Genomic DNA, 6,425 nt, shown 5'->3' with positions numbered 1-6,425 from the left:
AGAGATATTAATATAGAACTTTGACTAAAAATTCATTTAAACTACAATACAGAAACATGTTTCCTGCACCCCTCAGTAGCTACACAAAGGCTTTGGGAAGTCAGGTTTAATGGAGGAGCTGAGGGGGAAGGAAGTCATTGCTGGGAAGGAGCCTGGGAGTGAACTTGGAGGGTTGTTGGGTGTGGATGAGAGAAGTATGGGACAGGGGTTTTTTTGCGGGGAGGGGGAAGGGATTGTTGGGGAGCATCCCCCAGGCAGACCCTGGCTGACCTTTACCCTCTCCCACTCAGTCAGGCACATCTGCCCCATCCCCATGTGTCCCTGCACCTCTTTCCCCATGTGTCCATGCCCTCCCCATTCAGCCACCCCTTCTCCCCCATCCTCTCATGTCCCTGCACCCCTCAGCAAGCGCTCCATATCCGTCCCCATGTGTCCCTGCAACCCCCTCCTCGTTCCATGTGGCCCTGCACCCCTGCTCCCATTCAGCCACTGGCTCAATGCTGTCACCCCACTAGCTCCTGTGCCCCCACCCCAGTCTGTCTCCCCCCCATCAGCCCTTTTGAACCCCAGTCTATGTGACTCCCCCGAAGTCCCATGTGTCCCACTCTGTCCATGTCCTACATATCCCGTTCCTCCTCACCTGATTCCACGGGTAGGGCGCTATGAGAAGTGCAGCCTCTCCTTCCCACTCTCTGCAGTTGACTGCTCTGGCCCTGGCTGCATGTTCTGGTGCCACAGCTGCCTGTGGTGCATGAAAGGTGTAATTTCTGCAGGGAAAAAGAATCTGCAGGGTCATGAATTCTGCACATATGCAGTGGCGCAGAATTCCTACAGGCATAACTAGTGTCACTTGGAAATTATGAATACACAAATTGCTTGCGTCAAGAGAATGAAATCAGTCAAAAGATGCTCACTGCCCAAAAACTTCATCCTGCATTCCTTACACTGACAAAACTTCCATTGAGGATGGTCCCTTTAAGGAGGTCAGTATCCCTCCTCTTTACTGATTTTGTCTCCAAGCACTGCCATCTTCAAGGATACTAGGTGTGGTGGAAGTTACTGTCATAAATCTTCAAATTGTTGGGGCAGTGTCCTGATGGCTGCCATCTGTGACTAACCTAAGGGAAGGGGAAACAATCTGAATGAATTCAGTGGAAGGCATCCTAGAAGGAGAAGAAAATATTTAAAATTTTTAAAAAAGTAATGTATTGCCCCATAGTAACAATCATTTTACAACTATGACTGTGTGATTTCTTCTCCAGTATAGGTATATCCTTTGATGTAATTTAGATTTGACAAATATTCTCAGATTTAATTTCTGACCTACTTACCATTTGAAAAATAATTAACAGGTATTTAACTTATTGTTAAACAGTCTGATCTTGATTGTTTGAGGCATTTGTTCTTTCATATAATTATTGTTTTAGGTTACATTCCTAAGGCATCTGTTGTCTGATTCATCAGTGTGTAACCTATGTCATGTCTCTGCTTTTCTTTTGTAGGTTTATTTTCAGGGCTACCAAAATTAGATTAGAATAGAGAATACATTGTTGTGGATACACTTGCAAGTTTTCCACCTAAATTCACTATTAAAAAGCTTGATCCAAAGTTCATTGAAATTAATGGGAATATTTCCATTGATTTCAATTGACTTGGATTTGGTTGTAAATCTTCATAACTAACTAACTCAGTTGATTCTTTGTATTCTACATAGCTAATGCGGTGTAATTTATGAATAATGCCAGTCACATTTTCTCCCTGTAAATTAAGGTACTATTTCCAATGTCAGCTCTGACTGGTTAATAATATCAGTTGAGTGAGTGATAAGAATTCAGAGCAACTTCAGTAGCCGGAACATTAATAACTGTCTGAAGAGAAGGAGAACTGAAATGATTTAAAGACTAACCCATTTAAAACCGGAAGCTGAATTCAGAAGTGACTTAGGAAAACAAGAATGTGTAATAATAATGAGTAGAACATACAGCTCTAACATTTCCGAAGAGGCAATTAAATAATGATTTGGAAAACATGGGCCGCTCCACTTATATCTAGGCAAACATCTCAGATTCTGCTCCTTTTATATCAACTATTGACTGTGATGTGATTCAGGTGGGAGGTTTCCAGATCAAAATGTTTTGCAAGCCACCAAATGTTAACCAGCAAGTTCTGCCGAGACTAGCTCACCCAGTTGTCTATATAGGTGACTTCAACAGCCACCATCCTGACTGGGGATACTCTCCATCAGACGGTGGAGTGGGCATCTAACAACGATCTTGCCCTCATCCATTTTGCAAGGCAGAGAGGCAACCTTCCGCTCATCCAGATGGTCTCATAAATATTCTCCTGATTTGTGTTGGGTGTTATTCATGGATGGTCACTCCTAACCTACTTCATGTCTGGTTTTGGAACCTACATCATTTCTGGTTTCCCATGTAGTCTGTTATCCACATGGGGTTACAAGTCCCAATCATTAGAACCTTTAACATGCCAAGATGGAAATTCAGGAAGGCAGACTGGAAAAAGTACACAGATGCTCTAGAAAAAAATGTCATTTCTATACCTTCACTTATCGTCTCACTCAATGAAGCCTTTAGTTGATTTTGAGAAGTCATCTTCAGAGCCGCCTGCCCATCCGTACCATGCAGGCACCGTCCAGTCTACACTCCATGCCTGGATGCTGAATGTGCCAAACTGCTCAGACAGTATGAATCCTCTAGTGACCCAGATATTGCTGACCACCTAATCCGAGCCACTTCTTGCTGCTGGACAGGCATGATGGGAAGGGATGACTTGGAATTTAGATATCACTCACTGAAGCCAGAAATGCTGGAATTTGATTTGTCGTCTTGGTGCAGTTCAACAACCAAAGCAAACCACCTGTGATGCCAAACCAAGCTGCCAGCTATCTGCTGAATCTGTCAAAGGCACCAAACGAGAATCATGTCAGACAACAAATCCATGATGAATGGTGTTAGTTCCATTGGAGAAAAGCTTGGCAATACTTAGAGCTCTCACAGCCACTGACTTAGACAAATTTTGGAGTGATGTTAAGAGCAGCACTGTGGCTGCTGGTTATGACAACATATTGTCAGAGTTCTAGAAGTACCTCAGGACTCCTGCTTACCAGTGGCTGGCACAATCCTTCACGCAAGTGGTCAACAAAAAGCAATTTGCAAAGACATGGCTATGATGCTGGCAGACAAGATGCTGGCAGGCTGGGGCACAGGGATTTTCTTACCTTGGGGATTGTCAGCAGTCAGGTAGGAGATGGGTGTGATTTAAAGGTTTAATGAAAGGTAAGTGGAAGTGTAATGTTAGATGGCATCATGTGCATAAGGGTGAAGGGGTTGTAAAAGGTATTGAAGGGGCTATAAAATTTAGCAGATGTGTTGTTCTTTCAGTGGAATAGGCTAAGTGTATGAGTGCAGGCATCATATTGGGGCATCACTCAAAGAGGGCAGAATTACAATTGCATGGACATCTATCTGAACTCTTCGTTTTCTATTTTCAGATGTTTGAATTTTGTTGAACTCAGCACGGCCCCCTAGATCCCAGCACACACGCAGGAGGAGAGAATGTGCGGCTGACAGGTGCCCACTGCCCCAAATCCCACCCTCACCCTCATAGCCACCTCCATGTCACCCTTTCCACTCTCCCTAATCCCCATCCTCTCCCACGATCTGAACCTCCCAACCCCGCTTCCCTCCCATACTACCCATACCCATTATCCTCCTCCCAATAATCCCCCTCCCCTTGCTGCAGAACCAAATCACTCGCTGCTCTCCCATCCACAGCTAAATCCTTTCTCCCCCAACAAACATTTATATGTGCAATTTACTTTCTTTTCAAATATAGATTGAGTGCCTTCTGAATTTTCTGCTGTAGTCAGATTACATTTCCTCAAAATAAATAAATAAAAATCTTGGATGGAGGTAGTTTGTAGTAACATACCTATATTTCATTTTCAGATTTCTACCACAGGTTGGGTTCAAACTTACAGTGTCTTACAGGCTGTAGCAAAGGTTTATTGGCCAGCACATGTCCCCTTGAGCCACCCTGTCTGCATGTGACATGTGAGCATTGGCTTTAGGACACTTCGAAAAGTCATCGTTCAAACAGAAAGGCTTCCCAACCTGGAGCTCCCGTGTAATTTATCTCAGAAGAAAGAAATTAAGAATTTAAAAAGCATCTGTAAAGTATCCATAAATATTTTGCAAGATCTTATTTGGTTTTCCAGTAGGACCACACCAAAGTAATTAAGGCAGGAAAACAAAACTAATTCTGATTTCACTAAAAGAAACATATATTATGTTTAGGCAATTCCAGTAATGCCATCTTTTTAATACACTCAGTAGCTTCATAATTTGTTTGTTACCTTTGATGTCCAGTCAGTTAATTAGAATATTGTATATACTTATTCTTACTCTTATATACTTATAATTTCAGAAAATGACAAAAATATAGCTGTTTCTTAATCTGAAATGTAAGATTTAGCATGTAAAAAGCTATACTGTAACCAGGTGAACAATGTTATACAAGCTATTCAGTTTAGAAAATGCTCTAAATGAATACTTTGGCTCAGAAGACAAATCCCTGAATTGGTATTTATGTTGGTATAATAAGCATTTTCAATAGGTTCTATATTTTTATTATTAATCTGCTAGAATGTACAATATGACAACTTTGAAGAAGGGACTGCAGTGTACTCAATGTTAATTAATATAATTACAATATAATTAATATCATTTTAAGAAACTCCTAGTGTATCCACTAAACATTCTTAAGGATCTTAACTTGATCTTATTGAAGTCAATGGCAAAACTCCCACTGATGTTAATGGTACAGGATCAAGGCCTACAGAAACTAGTGTGTAAATACAAGAAAAAGATTTTAGAGTGAAATATCTTGATCTCTTTTCATTTTTAATGGTAAAAATAATAAAAAAAACCAACAAAACAAAACCCCTAAATTATGTTTCATTATATTGCAGGCAGCAAGATTTCAGCCTACCACAGTCATAGATACTAAGGTCAGAAGGGTCCATTATGATCATCTAGTCTGACCTCCTGCACAACGCAGGCCACAGAATTTCACCCACCCACTCCTGCGAAAAACCTCTCACCTATGTCTGAGCTATTGAAGTCCTCAAATCGTGGTTTAAAGACTTCAAGGAGCAGAGAATCCTCCAGCAAGTGACCCGTGCCCCATCCACTTACCCAGCAAAATCAAATGTTAGCATCTCACAAATTATAGAGAAATTCCTTATTGTCACTGCAGATTTACTTTAAAAATACAGGTGCCTAAACAACTTTACAGATCCCCCATGTGGATGCTTATATCAGCATATAGGCAATACCTCCCCCCCAAAAAAAGAGGTGGGGGGGAAATATTTAAGCACTCATATTAAAGTCATGAGCATGGTAGGAGAACACAAGTAAATCTTGTGTGTTCAGGTGCCAATTTGACAATTCAAATGTGAAATATAGACATCCTATTAAAATATGTATATTTGAATATTGGGCCTATAGGTTTTCAATCACAACCCTCCATTTCTACACAAATCATGGTGTACCCCTACCCTCAAGAATGTTCTTATTTTGGGTGAAATTCAGTGCAGCTGAATAAAGTCCAAGGAGTTGAGATTTATGTGGTTGAAGACCTCTACTGTTGAGGAAGAAAAGTTTAACCCTTCAGCCTCTGTCCCTACTGTGCCTGTGGGCTGGAAATGCAGCTATAGTACTTACACACAAATTACGTGGTTTGTCAGGACTCTTGGATCTACATACTTGTGGATCCAATGGCCCTGCTTGCAGCCCACACCCAACTCCTCCCTCTATACTGTCCGAAGCATGTTTCTAAGTGGTGTAGAAGACTTTGTGTCATCCCTCTACATCAGGGTTGTCAAGGTTCCTTACCAACTCTGAACTCTAGGGTACAGATATGGGGACCTGCATGAAAACCTCCTAAGCTTACCTTTACCAGCTTAGGTTAAAACTTCTCCAAGGTACAAATTAATTTTACCCTTTGCCCTTGGATTTCCACTGCCACCACCAAACTTTATCTGGGTTCTTGAAAAAACGGAGTTTGGACACATCTTTCCCCCCAAAATCCTCCCAACCCTTGCACCCCACTTCCTGGGGAAGGTTTGGTAAAAATCCTCACCAATTTGCATAGGTGACCACAGACCCAAACCCTTGGATCTTAGAACAATGAAAAAGTATTCAGTTTCCTTACGAGAAGACTTTTAATAGAAGTAAAAAGAAAAGAATCACCTCTGTAAAATCAGGATGGTGAATAGCTTAGAGGGTAATTAGATTCAAAACATAGAGAATCCCTCTAGGTAAAACCTTAAGTTACAAAAAAGACACACAGACAGGAATATTCATTCTATTCAGCACAGCTATTTTCTCAGCCATTTAAAGAAA

This window comes from Lepidochelys olivacea (genome assembly GCF_965140295.1).
Source record: "Lepidochelys olivacea isolate rLepOli2 genome assembly, chromosome: 2".
NCBI lineage: Eukaryota > Metazoa > Chordata > Testudines > Cheloniidae > Lepidochelys > Lepidochelys olivacea.
Note: the sequence above shows the minus strand (reverse complement) of the source record.